Here is a 19,354-nt window from a genome sequence, read left to right on the forward strand (position 1 = left end):
ATTGATGGGCTTTTGGGTTGTTTCCATGTCTGTGCTATTGTGAATAGTGCGGCAATGAACATTCACATGCATCTGTCTTTATGGTAGAATGATTTACAGTCCTCTGGGTATATACCCAGTAATGGGATTGCTGGGTTGAATGGTAGTTCTGTTTACAACTCTTTCAGGAATTGCCACACTGCTTTCCACAATGGTTGAACTAATTTACATTCCCATCAACAGTGTGTAAGCATTCCCTTTTCTTTGCAATCTTGCCAACATCCACATTTTCTGCCTTTTTAACAATAGCCATTCTGAGTGGTGTGAGATGGTATCTCGTGGTTTTCATTTGCATTTCTCTAATGATCAGTGATGTTGAACTTATTTCATATGCTTGTTGGCCACATGTATGTCTTTTTTTGAACAATGTTCATTTATGTCCTTTGTCCGCTTTTTAATGGGGTTGTTTATTTCTTGTAAACTTAAGTTATTTATAGGTGCTGGATATTAGACCTTTGTCAAATGTATAGCTTGCAAATATTTTCTCCCATTCTGTAGGTTGTCTGTTTTCAGACCTCTATTTGCATAAGGATTGGACTGCTTTAGTTGCTTTGACTAAGTCATTGGATCTACTTCATATAGAAGTAATCTTGAATGCCTACCCTGTCAGAATAGCTCTTATCATTTCTATTATTCTCTCCACTAGTATCCTTATGGGTACTCCCCTTTCCTCTAGATCAGCTTTCAGCCCTCTGCTACCAACTAATAATAACAAAGTCTTTACTAATCGCCTCTCCATTCCTACCCTTAATTGTCTGCTTGTTTGTCTTGGGTCAGGTTCCTGGGGAAACCGATTCTGAGACAGATTTGCATGCAGAATTACTGGGGGAATGTAGTTAGGACCCACACATCCAAGGGACTGAAGAAAACACGTTTGGAGTAGAAGAAGAAATTGAACTGAGATGTAGTCACAACAGAGGCCAATTGTACAGGGCCTTCTGAAGCTAACATATTTATTCAGTGTTTCCAAATTAAGGCAATGTGGCCAGGGCTTTATATTCCCAAATCCACAGATTATTAGGCAAAGGCTGCTCTAGGAAAGGGTTATAACCTTGAGGACAAAGCAGCTCCAGCAGGCAGAGGGCAATTTCTGGAGAGAGGCTGTGAGCCCTCAGCAGCAATGCTCCCAGAATCTGGGGAATAGGGGTCTTGGACCGGAAGGTGAAAGTGAGCAGTGCCACAGAGAACCTTTCATACCCTCTCACCCCAATAATGTCAGGAGGAGTTTAGGGTGATGTAACCACTTTTTCTCCCCTCTCCATTTGGTTCAACATCCTTCTGTCATTCCTCCTTGCTGGCAAATTCCAGCAATGCGTTAGGGTCATACCCCAAGGGGACTCCTGCTTCCACTCCTCCAAAAGTGTCATGCTAAGGCAAGCAGCTTAGGCCTAGGGTCTGGTGGTTTTAAATTTTGTGTGTTTTGATAGACTTAAATACATTTTGTAATATTTTTGAAGGGAATTTTTAATAATCATTTCTAATTTCTCTTGCTAACTTTTCATTGCAAATGCACAGTATTTCAGCTACATTTGGGTGAGATCAATTTTTGTCCACCACCCAAAAAGGCTTACAGCCATTGTTTCTATGAGAAAATGTATATTGAGTTCCAAACACTAAGCTCAAAAGAAGTTCTGGAACAGTGCCCGGGTGAGGACTGCCACACAGGTAATGGCTAAAACGAGCACGTTACAATTGTCAAACTCTTCGAACGCATAGAGAGAGAGTAAAAGCCCATTAAGAGCTGAAGTTGCTTTTTAACTGTGCCTTGCTTAAACTGATGTCTTGAGGCCAAAATATTGTTCTCATCAATTTGTTCCCAACAAATAAATCCAGTACCACATACCCCAAAACAAGGTAGGCTGTTTCAAAAGATCACACATTTTAATGGAATCACACTTCATTTCTGGAACAAGCACATCTTGCCCAAGCAGCTCAGCTGTCATTACAAACAGGATCTAGTCACTGCTCCCTCTATCCCTAGCATTATCCCTGTTTTACTGAAAAGGAAGCTGGCACGAGGTGCTTAAGTGACTTTAGCCACAAACTAGGGATCAGGACTGCAGCAGCTGGTGAAAGCACAGCCTTCCACAGCCTTCACACAGGTTCCTGGCTTCTTGCCCCAGCCTGGATTTCCTCCCAGCTGCAGGGCCTGAAATGTCTCTTTAAGTCTCCTTGGCTCCTTTCACCTGTGAAACAAGCTGAAAACAGCCTTTCCCCGGAAGATTCAGTGTTCATTCACTAATCAAAGAAGAAAAACCCATCACCTCTCAAGGGGGACGCAGAACTCAACACAGTTTTTGAGGAGGGCTTTATTTTCCTCCCCAAAGGGAGTCAGAATTTCTCAGATTTGAGCCTCTCCTATTCTTTTGACAAGCAATATTAATAATTGCCCCAGCTCTCCCCTGGTATAGCTGTACCACCTAGTAAAGCCCAGTGTAGGGGATACGCCCAGTGCAATAACGCTGGCTAAATAAGTACAGTTCATTACCTCCCAACAGTCAAGGAGTTTAAGATCCGTCAATTCATCCCACGTGAGGGAGATTATGTGATTTACATGTTAAAGTGCCCCTGTGGTTTGATTTGCATAGCAAAGACTTTGGGGGCATGGAAACAAAGCATCAGTGTGCATGATGAGAGTACTATTAGCATAGTGCGTTCAGATTTTCAGACAGCCTGGCTAGGCAAACAATCCTGCACCTTCGCCACAAGCGTAGAGTTTATAGGATTTGACAATTTCTCATCCACAATCAGGAAAGAGGTTAGGGAGTTGGCGTATGGAATGAGGTTTACTAGAAAGGCTGTCTTCTTAAGTACAATAATCTTTCCTTAAAAGACTTCCCTCCTCCCATCACTTTTCTTTTACTTCTTCTTATATTCATTTCAAGGCAGAAATATTCTACCTGATAATTCTGGAAGAGCCCAGCCACAGCCATCTCTGAATGCTGGAAACTCAGGCAGTAGCTCCATCATTGTCAGCCCACCCTCTGTCTAACCACACACACAGATGCACACACACACCACTGTAACCTTACTAAAACCTCCTGGGACTCATTAAGATCTCCCAACTAGAACACTTTGGGCTCAAACTATTGGGCTGGCCTCTGGCAAAATTACAAAATTACTTGAACCCGGCCAGGCGCGGTGGCTCACACCTGTAATCCCAGCACTTTGGGAAGCCGAGGCGGGTGGATCACAAGGTCATGAGATCGAGACCATCCTGGCTAACACGGTGAAACCCCATCTCTACTAAAAATACAAAAAAAAAAAAAAAAATAGCCGGGCATGGTGGTGGGCACCTGTAGTCCCAGCTACTTGGGAGGCTGAGGCAAGAGAATGGTGTGAACCTGGGAGGCGGAGCTTGTGGTGAACCGAGATCACACCACTACACTCCAGCCTGGGCAACAGAGCAAGACTCCATCTCAAAAAAATAAAAATAAAAAACAAAACAACAACAACAAAAAATTAGCTGAGCCCTTCCAGCTTTCTGAATGGTTCTTCTGGCCATTTCTCTCACTCCTCTTGATTAACTTACAGTGGGAGATGAACCTAACATGAGCCACAAAGAGCTGATGATGTTGCAGGTCTTGCTTCCTAGTGTGGGAAGTCCCTCAGGTGTCCAGGCTAGAGAAGGGAGGTTACTGGATGAACACAGGGTCAGAGCAAATGGTGTCCTCGGGGGCCTATTAGTCTGTACTTGCAGCTTGAAAACCTGAGAGGTGGTTGGTGAGAGAAAAAGCAGGTTTGATCAGAGAGCCAGCAAACAGAGAAGATGGTGAACAACTGTTCTCAAGTACCATCTTGAATTTCTCAATTTACCACAGGGGTTTTAAAGGAAAACTTGATATGGGAGACATGTGGGAGTGGTGCAGGGTGTGGGGTCTGTATGCCTTGTTCCAATGGCTATCTTGGGTAAGAGATAGACCTAGTTGGCATTATGTTGACTTTGGCCCAATGGTCATGGACTAACTGTTCATGAGTCCCGCTAAGCGGGAGGATTCTGCAATCTGGACTCTGTGCCTGCTTTGTTTCAAGATTAGCCTCTGGAATTTCTTAAGCAAGAACACGGTAAGATAAGCCTGCATTGCCAGAGGGAAGTATCTAGAGAGAGAAGAAATGAAGGGATGAAAGTGGAGGGAGGAAAGACAAATAGTGGGTGATTAAAATATGGTTTTAAAACTGAGGCCCCTGTTTACAAATCAAGGGCACTGGGATGAGTTGCTCTTCCACCATCGTTAACTCCCTTGATTCCTCAAATGCCTATGATCGCTGAGGGTTTATGGTTATAAAAATGAATGAAACAATGTTCTTGCCATCAAGGAGCTTCCAGGCTAGCGGGGGAAACAAAAATGTAATGTAGTGTGTTTAGTGCTACAATGGTGATATGGTTTGGCTGTGTCCCCACCCAAATCTCACCTTCAATTGTAATAATCCCCATGTGTCAAGGGTGGGACCAGGTGGAGATAATTGAATCATGGGGCTGGTTTCCACCATACCAATAGTTCTCATGGCAATGAATAAGTCTCACAAGATCTGATGGTTTTATAAATGGGAGTTTCTCTGCACAAGCTCTCTTGCCTGCTGCCATGTAAGATGTCGCTTTGCTCTTCCTTTCTTCTCTTGTCTTTTGCCATGACTGTGAGGCCTCCTCAGCCATGTTGAACTGCGAGCCCATAAACCTCTTTCCTTTATAAATTACCCAATCTCAGGTATGTCTTTATTAGCAGCATGAGAACAGACTAATACAAACAGTGTGCTGGGAGAATAAAGAAGGAGCACTAAGCCAGCAACCAGCTGAATGGAGAGGGAGGGACAGCATCTCAGGGGAGGAGATGCCTAAGCCAGGACCAAAGGATCTATAGGGAAAAAAATGAAGTTGAACATCCTTGTGCTAAATAGGACAGGATAGGGCCACCTTAACCAACTCTTACACAGTGGTTTTGACTCTTTGCAGACACTTATCATTTCCTCCTTCATCCCTACTGCTCCCCACAACACTTAGCTACTTCAGTTCAGTTATAATTGACCAGGTAAAGGCTTTTCAAGGAACACAGTGGCTCTCAAACACATCCTGTTTTTCTCCTGATTATTTGGCCCCACTGATATTACTGACTATTCTGAGAGCACCTGTTCGTCTCAATCCACTTTCCCCTAAATCTACTCTCTGCAACATACCTACATACATACATACATACATACACACACACACACACACACACACACACCCCAAAATGTATTTAATTTGTATCCATTTTATCATTCATTCATGTAATACTTATGTAACAGCACTGGTTAGGAAGCTTGGAGAGCTGGATTCAAGTCAAACAGAGTCTCTCCTTGACCAAACTAATCAGGCTCCTCTTAACTTTCTCTTCAATAGGACCTGACTTTCAGCCTTTGGTGTTAGTCTCTGCATTGTTCAACTTTAACAAGAATCTTGCTAAGTCACTTTAGCCAGAATCTCCCATCCTTAGTATCTGATCACCTTTGACGTCTGATCAGGTTCTTCCTCCTCCACCATCCCTCAGATGATGGATGATCACCCTGGCCTGCCTTCAGCAACAATCCTATCAGGTCAATTTTGGTAGAATTCCCTGTCCCTTACATCTGGTGTTTCCTGTTAGTAATTTTCCATCCATTGACCCCCACCTTGCTCCTTCTTGGCAATAAATTCCCATTTTTCCTTGTGTTTAAAGTTGAGCCCAGTCTCTCTCCCTACTGGAAAATCTTATTTCAGTGGTCTCTATACCTATCATGGTGGTCCTGAATAAAGTCTGCCTTAGCATTCTTTAACAAATGTTATGAATAATTTTTCTAAACCAATGTAGACTTGGTTATCTGGGCAAATCATTTAATTCCTCTGCAATCCAGTTTGTTCTAAGAAGGAAGAGAAAACCTCTAAGATTTCTTCCAGCCCTAATGTAAGAGAAATTAATAGGGTAGTCTAGTGCACAGTAATATCAGACAAACTGAACCACAGGAATGAGGAAGCTGAAGGCCAAGGTGAATGTCCCAGAAACCCCACTTTATGTGCTTAGTCACTTGTCACTTTAAGAGTTTGTCACTTAGAGAGCCAGTTTCTAAGTCTTTAGAAGAAGGATATCAACAAATGTATCTCAGGGCTGTTGTGAGAGTTAAATATAGTGCTCTATGTGAAAAGCTCTTTGCAAATTATAAATGCAACACACTGTTACTTATGTGTTAACTCAGATGAGATTGAAATTCCAAGTACTAACAGCAGGACACTGGAACATTCCTTTAATCTATTGGTTTTCACTGTGGAGGTGGGAGATTTTGCCACCAGGAGTTATTTGGCAATGTCTGGGAACATTTTTTTTTTTTTTTTTTTTTTTTTTTTGAGACGGAGTCTCGCTCTGTCGCCCAGGCTGGAGTGCAGTGGTGCAATCTCGGCTCACTGCAAGCTCCGCCTCCCGGGTTCACGCCATTCTCCTGCCTCAGCCTCCCGAGTAGCTGGGACTACAGGCGCCCGCCACTGCGCCCGGCTAATTTTTTGTATTTTTAGTAGAGATGGGGTTTCACCGTGGTCTCGATCTCCTGACCTCGTGATCCGCCCACCTCGGCCTCCCAAAGTGCTGGGATTACAGGCGTGAGCCACCGTGCCCGGCCTGTCTGGGAACATTTTTAATTGCCACAACTGAGGGAAGGGGAGAGGTACTACTGGCATCTACTGGAAAACAGCCACGGATGCTGCTAAATGTCCTACAAGGCACAGGACAGCTCCTCACGACAAAGAATTATCCTACTCAATAGTAAACCTAATACCGCAAAACCATCCTATGTCACGGCTATCTGTTTTCCTGGGGAAAAAGACAGTTCCAGACAGTATGGACCACCAACACTAAGACTCCATGAATAACTAGACTCCCAAAAAAAGTCCTATGGCCCTCTGACAAAGCTCCAGCTGAAAACATTTCCTTCAGAGATTTTACCACCAGGCTCTTGGCTACAGGGATTTGGATGGAGGCTGTCCTGTGACCAAAAATTTCCATAAATGGATGTGAAGATCACGGAGCATGCTAGTAACACTAGAAAATTTGTGCTTTTTTTTTTGTTAGGACTGGGGGAGGAAATCCAAATCACTGAAACATTCATTGTGTATAATTAGGCAATGGGAGTTATAGTGTATGAATAACATGATGCATCATTCATACTGTGGGGTTGGCCAGGCGCGGTGGCTCACGCCTGTAATCCCAGCTCTCAGGGAGGCTAAGAGGCGGGAGGATAGCTTGAGCCCAGGAGTTCGAGACCTGCCTGGGCAATATAGTGAGACCCCGTTCTCCAGAAAAAGGAAAAAAAAAAAAAGACAAAAAAAAAAAATAAGCATACTGTGGGGTTGAACTCATTGATTCTGTATGTATTCCATTCTCAAGCACACAGAAGGCATGTAGTTACAGAAATCATTCTTTCTGGAAATCTAGTAATCTAAAGGTCTGCTAGTTGGACTAGGCATGGTGACTCACTCCTACAACCCAATGCTTTGGGAGGCTGAGGCAGGAGGATGGCTTGAGGCCAGGAGTTTGAGACCAGCCTGGGCAACATAGTGAGGTCCTGTCTCTACAAAAAATAACAAAAATTAGTTGGGCATGGTAGTGAACCCTGTAGTCCTAGCCACTTGGGAGGCTGAGTCAGGAGGATCGCTTGAGCCCAGGAGTTTGGGGTTGCAACTGGACCACTACACTGTAGCCTGGGCTACAGAAAGAGACCCAAAGGTCAGCTAGTTCCCAATGTAAGGGGTTAAAATGTCTGCTATGTTGCTATATGTCCTTTAGTTTTTGCTTTTCTGGGTTTTGTTTGTCTGTTTGTTTTTTAGAGACAGAGTCTTGCCCTGTCACCCAGGCTGAAGGGCAGTGCACCATCATGGCTTACTGCAGCCTTGAACTCCTGGGCTCAAGTGATCCTCCCACCTCAGCCTCCCAAGTAGCTGAGAATACAGGCATGTGCCATCACACTCGATTTTTTGTTTGAATTTTTTTGTAGGGACAGGATCTTGCTATATTTCCCAGGCTGGTTTCAAACTCCTGGGCTCAAGTGATCCTGCTACCTTGGCCTCTCAAAATGTTGGAATTACAGATATGAGCCACACACCTGGCCTGTAGTAGAAATTCCTTTTAGTTACTGCTTTTAAAAATATTTGATCACTAGCTGAGTGTTACACAATTTGAAACCTGAGTATTTCTATTTGGCTATCAGTTCGGCATTAGCTCTGAATAGAAAACCCACGTGGAAGGGTGAGTGTTATTTGGTTAGATCTTTAGTGGGTTGATAGTTTCAGTTTCCAACTTGTTCAACACCTCAGATGGAGAAAAATAATTTCTGAAATAAAGAATTATTGCCTTTTTTTAAAACAAATGGAAAGTGGAGAAAACCCCTTAAAACATACATTATTTATCACCATAATCCCATGAAGAGGACGTTACAATAAATGAGGGAACAAAATCACGAGGAATAAGAAAACTTTGAAGGTAGGATTAGAGTTCACAACCTTTAAATCGTTGAAATTTGTGCCAAAAATTCTGACAATGCAACAGTTGCCCTTTCTATACTTTCTCCTTAAACATGATGTTTTCCTATTCAGTGTTACGCCAATTTGTTCTCTAAAGGGACTTTTGAATAGCAGTGACTTAGTAGGTGATTATATTCCAATGCTTCACCATTTTGTCTTGATTTGTCATGTTCGTATCAGATTTCCAGCCTTGAGCCTGGTGTTAAGGTCTGTGAATCCTGACATCTGTGACCCGAGCTGAGAGTTCTTTCCTTTACCCTCTTGAAATGTTAGTGGGGGCACTGGCACTGACTCTCTCCACTGAGATAAGAGCCTGGCAGTGAAATAGCTCAGTGGAGGTGAAACCCTTGTAAAACACAGAGCTGAGGCATAATAGTTTTAAGGTGAACAGAGGTCACCGCTCCTGAGAGCTCGGCGAGGTGGCACTGATAACACCTACAGAAACCCTGGTTTTGTAGTGCACTGGTAATTGTAGTCTCTTTGTGAAGAAATCACTGATTAAGGTTTATGCAGATAACATTCCAGATTTTTTCTGTGTCTGAGTATAAGTTTGGCACTTTTGAAAATGGCATGAAATCTGTCAAGTCACCAGGGTGCCATTTTTGAAATTACTACTACAATGAACTAAGTGGCACCTCACAGGATTTACCCAATGTTCAAAAATTGTTCTTCTAATTAAAGGATAAAACCATTTGATAAACTCCTAGGAGTAATTTAAGTTCTAGGCAAACCCAACTATTTCAGGCCTGCTTTTGTCAAAGTCCTTCCCCCTAGGACCCTAAGTGAACTCTGAAATTTTTTAATTAACAGGTTTTTTTGTAAGAAGTCCTTAAAAGGTATTATTCTCCTTCCATCTCTGAAAATGCATGCACACATACACACTTTGTAGAGTTCACTTTAAAGGTTTCTGGTTAAGGACGATCCCAGCTTCAAAAAGAGCTTGAAAGGGGTTTGAGACAGTGAGAGAAAAAGAGAGGAGAGCAACACAGGAGGTGCCATCTCAAAACCTGTAGATCATTTGTATTTAGGATGTGATCTGTAAGTTTAGACAGGAGTGGCTAAAGGCAGAAGGAAGGAATATTTATTTTCTAAAGACTTGTATATGTTTAATATGGAGGACAGTTCTTTCAGTAGTTGCCTGGATTAGAGAATGTTAAGTAAATGGCCAAACTAAGTAGCCAAAATTGGGTCACCTAAATTGGGTGGCATTGCTTGCATGCTTGGCCTAGAAGAGCCTCAAAGCTTTCCAGGATATCAATCCTCTAGAATAACAAAGGACTAAAGGGGAAAAAGTCATCTGACTGGCAACTATTTATTCAGAAATATTCCCAGGGGCTATGCATGCTTCAAGAAGTATAGACTAAACATTTTTTCTTTCACATAATGAGGAAATTGAGCCAGTCACACTGTCAGAGCAGCTGTGACCAAGGAAGCTCACCAAGACCTGGGCAAGCACTTAGAAGATCCTCAGGCAATGTGCGTGCTATCTGTTAGAAAGTGAGGAGTTTGGGAAGACAAATGCACACATCTCCACAGTGTTTGTCTCAGGATGGAAAGGAAACAATGTCTCTAAGACAAAGGCAGCTCAGAATACATTGCCTCACTCTTGCTTGGGTTTTGTTGAAACTTATTGCCAATATGCCATTTGACACAAAAACTCTTTAAAATTGAATTAAGGCTAATAAACATAAAAAAGGCAAGGAGGTGTATAATTACTTCTGTTCTCTTTACTAGTATCTTATTCTACATAGTTCCGTTTGTTTCTGAAACCTAAAATTTTCATATGGATCAGAACACAGTGTTGTGGGGTTTTTTCTTTTTCTTTTTCTTTTTTTTGTTAACTAAATAATCTGTTTAGGGGGGTAGGGGGGCAAGGGGAGGGAGAGCATTAGAACAAATCCCTAATGCATGTGGATATTAAAATCCAGATGACAGGTTGATAGGTGCAGCAAACCACCATGGCACATGTATACCTATGTAATAAACCTGCATGTTCTGCACATGTATCCCGGAACTTAAAGTAAAATTTAAAAAAATAAGAATCCATTTAAAGATAAATATTCTGAGATATGCTTATTTAGTTTCCCCAGTTTCCACCCTGAAATGAAGTCTATGTTACACTTAGAGTCTCCTGCTGAAATGTTTAAGGTCAAACAATGTTTAATAAATTGTCAGTCTTATCTGAGAAAAGTCACCCCTCTACCCCTGTCTTTCCATTTACTACATTTTTCTATATGAGGAATGCCATATCTGAACAATCCATTTTAAAAATAAACAAAACTCTGTGGGTGGCTGATCTTAGATTGTGCCCAAGGTTCATCTTTGTATCTGCCCTAATCTGTGTTGTCTTCCAGTCACAATGCTTTGCCAGCCCTTGAATGGAAGTCACTCATGTGGGAAACAGAAAATCCATCTTTCAATTGTCCCAGAAGGTTCTTTCTCAACATGAATGTTTCTATAAGTTGTTTATATCCCGTTGACTGTAACGCTATTACCTCGATTGGGAACAGATGTTGGTATGTTGTGAAAAACTAATATTCATCTCAAAAATTTCATTTAGATCATTGTACATGAACACCCAGAGATAAATGCAGGGCTGAGGTAACAGGATTTAAGACCATGAAAAAATTCAGAAATAGCTTACTTTTGCTATGTGCTTTATCTTCTGGAAGTAGAAGCAACACACATTGCCAAAAATTGATTGGGAATTAATTAGAAAATTCCATGACCTGAATCAAATGATAAATTATGAGAAAATAATTTTTTTCCATACCTTGCAAGATTGTACTTCCCTGGTAATATCTGTTTTATTATATAGTGTTGCTATGGTTTGCATGTGCCCCCCCCAAAGTTTGAGAGGTGGAAACTTAATTTGCAGTGAAACAGTGTTGAGTGGTACAACTTGTAAGAGGTGATTAGGTCGTCAGGGCTCTGCCCCCACTGAATGGATTAACACCCTTAATCAACATCATTTATTTTATACACATTTTTAGTTCAAGTCTACTTATAAAGACACATACAGTCTTTGATATACTGCCCAATAGTAACTAACAAAACCAAATGCTTTGTGGAGTTAACCAAATAAAGGGTGGATTTTAAGGTTATGATTAAAATGAATAATAATGCCTACCACATTTTGACCAACATGGACAGATTGTCGAAGGGTTCCAGGACCAGTGCTGTGCTATCAGACTGTGATATTAGTTGTCCACCAGAGGCCATTCATTATTCAAGGCCAGGAAAGATTAATGAGGCCACAAAAGGAGTAGGGTATGACCTTATTCAAAAAAGATGTTTGAATCTAGGTATCAAAAACGTGAATGGCATTAGTTGTAAGACATCTTGACAAGAGGAATTTTAAAACAAGCTTTAGTATGAAAAGGGTCCTCAGGAGAGGCCAAAGATGAGCACTGGTTATCCTGGACAGGAGCCATTTGCTCCCAGAAACTCAGCAATATACCTCCAATCAACCACTGGTAAGACTCCAGCTGGTTTACTCCACCACCATCTTGATGTTTGAACTCTAAAAAAAAAAAAAAAAAAAAGAGAAAGATTTTGAAGGCCAAGCATGGTAGCACATGCCTGTAATCCCAGCTACTAGGGAGGCTGAGGCAGGAGGATCATTTGAGGCTAGGAGTTTGAGACCAGCCTAGACAACATAGCCAGACCCTGTCTCTAATAAATAAATAAATAAGATTTTGAACTTAGAATAAGTATAAAATCATCAAAGAGAAACTCTATTTGTTACCAGGATTGCCCCAGTTTCACCATGCTGTAATCAGTATGAGGTAGTGATAATTCAAGTAAAGATTGAAGGTATTTTTCTTCACCTGCTGTTTGTAGGGACTTTTCCAGTAAAAATACCCATGAAGAACATAGGTACCAGAGCCATACTTTTGTGGCAGAGAATTAAATCATAGAAGTTATTTTTTTAGAATTAAAAAGAGACCTAAGGTATCTGATACAACTTCCTTGTTTTACAGATAAAAAATAAATTTGGAGAAGCTGAATGTTTTCTCTAAGGACACACAGCAAGTTAGTGGGAGGCTGGTAAGTTTGAGGTGGGGAGCTCTGAAATTGTGTTATCTAAATATGTGTCCCATCTTCACTACTGGGTCACTGTGTTACCATAAGCATGTTCCTTACTTTATCTGGGTTTCAATTTCTTTACCTGAAAAATAGGTGTGATAATAGAAACAAATGTAGTAAAACATTAGTGTAAGAAGAGACTCATTAAAACATAAAAACACAATATTAGTCCATTTTCACACTTCTATAAAGACATACCCAAGAATGGGTAATTTATAAAGAAAAGAGATTTAATTGACTCAAAGTTCCACATGGCTGGGGAGGCCTCAGGAAACTTACATTCATGGTGGAAGGGGAAGCAGACACATCTTACATGGCAGCAGGCAAGACAGCATGTGAAAGATGCAAAGGGGGAAAAGCCTCTTATAAAGCTTCAGATCTCACGAGAATTCATTCACTATCATGAGAACAGCAAGGGGGAACTGCCCTCATATCCAATCACTTACCACCAGGTCACTCCCTAAACACCTGGGGATTACAATTCAACATGAGATTTGGGTGGGGACACAAAGCCTAACACTAAATTATTTATTTTTAACCTAAGACATATACAGTTGACCCTTGAACAATGTGAGGTTAGGGGCACTGATTCCCCCACTCAGTTGAAAATCTTCATATAACTTCTGACTCCCCAAAACATAACTATTAATAGCCTACTGTTGACTAGAAGTTTTGCTGATAACATAAACAATTAACAAGTACTGTGTATATGTATTATATACTGTGTTCTTAAAATTAAGTAAGCTAGAGAAAATCAAATATTATTAAGAAAATCATAAGGAAGAGAAATATATTTACTATTTATTAAGTGGAAATGGATCATCATAAAGGACTTCATCATCGTCTTCACATTGAATAGAAATGAGAAGGAGGAGTAAGAGGAAGGTTTGGTCTTGCTGTCTCAGGGGTGGCAGAGGCAGAGTTGACAGAGGTAGAAGGGGAAGCAAGAGAAGCAGGCATACTTGGTGTACAGCCCATGTATAAGTGAACCCTGTGCAGTTCAAACACATGTTGTTCAAGGGTTAGCTGTGTGTTGTTGTTTTGTGTGTGTGTGTGTGCACATAATGTACCCATTTTCATGTAGAGTCAAGGCCTTTTCTTTGAGTATGGGTCCTCTTATTTTGTTTCCATTCATCTTTCCTTTTTTTTTTTTTTTTTTTTGAGACGGAGTTTCACTCTTGTTGCCCAGGCTGGAGTGCAATGGCATGATCTCAGCTCACCGCAACCTCCACCTCCCAGGTTCAAGCAATTCTCCTGCCTCAGCCTCCCAAGTAGCTGGGATTACAGGCATGTGCCACCATGCCCAGCTAATTTTGTATTTTTTAAAATAGAGATGGGGTTTCTCCATGTCGGTCAGGCTGGTCTCGAACTCCCGACCTCAGGTGATCTACCTGCCTCGGCCTCCCAAAGTGCTGGGATTATAGGCATGAGCCACCATGCCCAGCCTCCATTCGTCTTTCTTCATATAAACCATACCCATAAGCTTCCATCCCTTTAATTTTGAGAAATAAATACAATGATGAGTCAGTCAAAATACAGCATTCTTTTAGAGTTTTATAATTTCCAATTTTGTAGTTTGTTGTTTCACATTGTCTATTGAGGCTACTATAATAAAATATCATAAACAAGGCAGCTTATAAATGACAGAGATTTATTTCTCATAGTTCTAGAAGCTGAGAAATCTGAGACCAAGAAGGCACTATCAGATTCTATGCCTAATGAGGGCCATTCCCTGGTTCATAGATGCTGCCTTCTAGCTTTGTCCTCATGTAGCGTGAGGAGCTGGGCTGCTCTCTGGGGCCTCTTTTATAAGGGTGCTAATCCCATTCATGAGGATTCCCTTCCATGACATAAACACATTCCAAATGTCCCATATCCTAACACCAGCACATTGGTGATTAGGTTTCAACATATGAATTTTGAAGGGACACAAACATTTGGACCAAAGCACACCTCTACCTAATTCAACAGCATTAAAAACATAAATTATATCAATTGAATCCTTCCAATATAGTTAATTCTTACAAAAACAATCTTTATGCTATTAAAATTCTTATTTCATTGAATTTTGTTATATTTAATGAAAATATGCAATTGCATTCATAAGTGCAACTGATATAATCAAATTGGGTCCAAACACCCCCAACTCTCTTGACAACATCCATCTCAACTTGCAGGAGCAAAACTGATCAGCTTCCTGGAGGTGGGCCCACTCTCTGGAGCTGTCAGGGTACTGTAAGTATGTCAGTGTGCTTTACAGACAGAATGGAGAAAGCCAAGTAATCTTTTAAATTCAAGTGGTTAAGGAAGTTTCTACTGAAAGCTTATAGAACAATGCCAACATATATAAAGCACTGAACAAATGTTAGCTATTAATATACAAGTTTAGAACTCATTTCTCCTGACTTCTTGTCAGGAAATAAATAGACACTTGTAGATTGATACTGTTCTTTGTTCCATGTTCTTTTTGTGCATTGATATTCACAATTAACTTTTACCTCCTATTAACTACATTAATAAAAAATTATCAGTGATTACATTATATGCCCTGTGTTTGCTGCAACAGTAAAGACTGGGAATCAATTCTAGAATCTTGCTGGTCTCCATGATATGAGAAAAAAATTTTCATGTTTTAAATAGTTGATTTCTTTTTTCTCTAAATTAAAATGCATATGTTTAAAAGTAAAATACCATATTACACCGATTGTAAGATGCACATTTTTTCACATGTTAGTATCTTTGAAATCTGAATGCCTTCTTACTGTCTAAGACATCTTATAATTGCAGTGGACTGGGTGGCAATCATAACACAGTGACACTGTCTGCACATTTACACTTCTAAAAAGTACCAACATCAAAATTCAGAAGTGACAGCAACTTGGAAAAAAAACACAGAATCAATAGTGTATCACTCTTTAGAGGAGTACTGCATCACCAATGATCTCAATAGCACAGAGAGCACTATTGTAGGGAAAAATACAAGCACCGACAACGCTGAGTTGAAGTAATTCAGGAGAATTTGACATTTTAGGAATACCTTACCCAATTTATTTCACTTATATTTTTAGTTTTCATTTATGCACAGGAATTATGCATGATTAAAAAATACTAATCCAAATAAACAGAAAAGAGCCCTTTCATTAATATTATATAAAGACTGCAATGATTTCTGATAATAGTGGAGTAACTGGTATCAAAGTGGTGCTCCTGTCATAAACAAGCAGTAGGTCAAATATATGAGGCAGCTGTGTTGAGACAGTGGACCACAAGCAGTACAAGAGTGTGATCCCCGAGAAGAGGAACTCGGGATGTGAGCCTCACAACTGCCCAGCTGTCTGACTCAGGACAAATTCCTGACTAGAGGGCAATGAGTTGCTTTGCAAGCAGATCGTGTTAGTCCATCCCAACTGAGGAGGCAGAGATCACAGCAGGAGCAGATGAAGCAGCTGGAATCTACAGGGCAGGACTGCAGAGGAGGAAGCTGCACAGAGAGGGGACTCCAAAAGTTTGGAGCAGGTCTTTTGCTAATGGTTGTGCTATGCAGGGTCAGCGTGAGATTAAGAAGCTGCTTCAGGGTACAACATTGGAAAGAGATTAGTGGTCAAGTTCTGCTTGTAAAAATGTTGTTAACACCTTGGATATCCTCCAGAGACGCCAAAAGGCCGCATCTTAGAAGTAAGCGCTGTGCCCTATTCCATACCCACCCAACAAAGCCAAAAACAAAACCCCAGCAAGATCTGTAGGAAGACAGAGTTCAGAGGCTTAGTCCCATCAGGTTAGAGAGATCTGGAAAACACCTTGGCTTTTCCAAATATCTGCCCTAACAAAGTATATCACTAAGGTTACAGTTACACAATGCAAGATGATCACACAATAATTGAACTGTAGACTAGCAGTTTAAAACAAAAGAAACCTTCTTCAGATTTAAGGAGTCCCCAATCCCCAGGCCACAGACGGGTACCAGGATCAGCTTGGACAACAGCTCACTGCACTCTAGTCAGGAATTTGTCCCCAGTCAGATAGCTGGGCTCACATTCCAAGTTCCTTTTTCAGGGCTTACATTCTTGCACTGCTTGTAGTACACAGTTTCATCCCCAAACCATCCCCCACCACCCCTCGTCCATGGAAAAATTGTCTTCCATGAAACCAACCCCTGGTGCCAAAAAGCTTGGGGACCGCTGCCGATAACATGCAGCCAAAGCAATTTTGAAACCAAAAAACAAGCTAGAATAATTACACCATCTGATTTCAAGACTTACTACAAAGTGACAGTAATCACTTTCTGATACTGTGTCACACTGAGACAATGTGATAATGATGTAACGACAGACAAAATAGAGTCCAAAATACCTCCACACATATATAGTCAATTGATTTTTGACAAAAGCCCCAAGGTAATGTGATAAAGAAACACATTCATTTCGTCAAATGGTGCTGAAACCACTAGATATCTGGTGTGGAAGAAAATGAACTTTGATCTCTTTCTCACATCATACACAAAAATTAATTTTATATTCATCATATCTAAATTTAGAAATGAAAACAATAAAATTCCCAGGAGAAAATATAGGTGAAAACCTTCGTAAACTTGATATAGCCAAAGATTTCTTAAACAGGATTGAAGAGACACTAATCACAAAAGAAAAAAATGAGAAATTGGACTTTATCCAAAGGAAAATTCTCAGACAAGGCTAGGATTAGGAGAAGGCAAACAAAGCCAAATTTGTGCAAGTGCAGAGTCAGTTTTTGTCTTTAACATTTGGTATTTTTTCCATTGTAACTTTTTACATTAAATTTGATTTTTTAAATATTGCATTAAAATATTATCTATATCTATCTCTATCCTAGAGTCAGTGAGACCTTCTGGCTCTGTTCTTTCTTCCTACGCTGTAGTCTGAAAATGTTCTCCAATCAGTAAACTGGGGCAATCATAGGGCTCCCTTATTTGTGTTCCTTTTCTCAGGAATCACTGTTACATTCTACCTCTGGCACAGTAGCTAAACACCATTATTTCATAGGTGTTGTCCAGTTTTCCAGTTGTTTAAGGAAGGAGGGTACTTCTGGTCACTGAACTTTACTGTAGCTGGAAGCAGAAGTACTTGCAAGAGTTTTGAAATGTATTTTTAACTCTAATATTTATATCTTTAAAGCTCAGTGACTATGGCACACTTTGCCATGTAGTCAATTTATACTGGTTTAAAATACATGACTATCAAAATTATTCTAACAATATTATCCTCTTTAATCTATATTAAACTTTTGCAGGTGGCCTAGTGACCATTTCTTTCATTATGCTGCTCTTTTTAAAAAAAAGATCCAAAATATTTGGCAATGACTTGTAAGATTGCTATGTGAAACACATTGGAATGAAGTTATAAAATGTGCAAGCGTGTGACACATGACTATCTAGAACATGATTCATGATTAAACACACTGGAAATTGCTAGGTTCCTTGAATGATAAAGAAATTATTTCCATTCCATTGATTTGTGGAGGGAGGTATATTTTCTTTGCATGAAGGAGACTAGAGAACTTTTGAGAGATTCAGTTTACTTTTTTCTGTTGCTACAGAAACCTTGAAAGATATTTTATCTGTACTTCTCAAGCCGGGAAAAAAGTGTAAGGTCAAAGAGCTTAACTTGGCTCAGAGGTGGGGGGACAGTTGCCCTCAGACTGCAGGTCACTTACCTAGGATCAGGAGAGGGGGTAAAAATGGGGAGGATGAATGCAGGTTCAAGTGCGTTTAACTATGGAGTGGAGACCAAAGAAATCAGCCACAGTAAAAGTGTAACCCAACACCTACTTCTCTCCCTTAGTGGGTACTTGGATACTCCATCCAGGGGAAGAGATTGTTTTCATTCTGTTGTGATCAGCAGCATGCATTTACTAAGAGAGAGCAATAATTGCATCATAAAAAATTATTTGTATTCATACTGTGTCCCTGGAGACTTAAGACATTATTTAGATTGGTTTAGATTAAGAAAATTATCTTCTTACTTCCCCTTACTGACCAAACATAGAACTATGTTAAGCATCCACTAGCACTGCTGCAACATGTGTTTATGCGAAAGAAACTGCCATTAGATGAGGTATAAAGAGGTCCACTCATTCTTAAAATGATTCTGTTCTCTTCTGCCTGCTGAAGCTGCCAGCCACCTGCCAATTGTGATGTACTTTATGACATGGACACAGGGAGCTAGACAAAGATCACCAGTTAATTTCCTTCCCAACAAATGACAAAACATATCATGAAACAGAATCACTTAAACCAGTGGCCACTGGGTCTTGGCTTCTACCCTAGAAGCAACAGTCTTTTTCCTTTTTGATGACTGATTTAAACTTGGAAGGAACTCAACTCCTGCACCCTTGGCCACAGCTGTTTAAGCTTGGTCTTTACAATGGATTCCATGATAGAATGTGAATTTAGAAGAAAGGGTAGAGCTCATCTGATACAAACTTCCTAATTTACGGAAGAGCTCACCAACATCCATCAAGTATAAATGACTTGCACAAAATCACTATAATGAGTTAAAGCTCTATTACTCCCAAATTTTTCTAGTTATTTTAGTCAGTGAGAACTTTTTTTACTTGCCTTACCCAGACTATACAATATTACAGAAAACATATTTTTACCCAAATTATGAAACTAGTTTGCAAACATGTGCTTGGGTTTCTTTATAACCAGATTAAGGTATTAACAATCAA

The 19,354-nt window shown here is 40.4% G+C and overlaps 1 long non-coding RNA gene across 1 annotated transcript in view; it reads left to right on the forward strand.

Moving 5' to 3' along the window:
- Positions 1-19,354, forward strand: part of LOC129526206 (uncharacterized) — a 59,711-nt gene that overhangs the window by 16,411 nt on the left and 23,946 nt on the right. The window contains exon 2 of the long non-coding RNA XR_008670824.2: positions 12,544-12,610. This is a non-coding gene — a long non-coding RNA (uncharacterized lncRNA). The remainder of the gene's footprint in view (positions 1-12,543; positions 12,611-19,354) is intronic.

The sequence above is a fragment of the Gorilla gorilla genome, chromosome 14 (assembly GCF_029281585.2).
Source record: "Gorilla gorilla gorilla isolate KB3781 chromosome 14, NHGRI_mGorGor1-v2.1_pri, whole genome shotgun sequence".
NCBI lineage: Eukaryota > Metazoa > Chordata > Mammalia > Primates > Hominidae > Gorilla > Gorilla gorilla.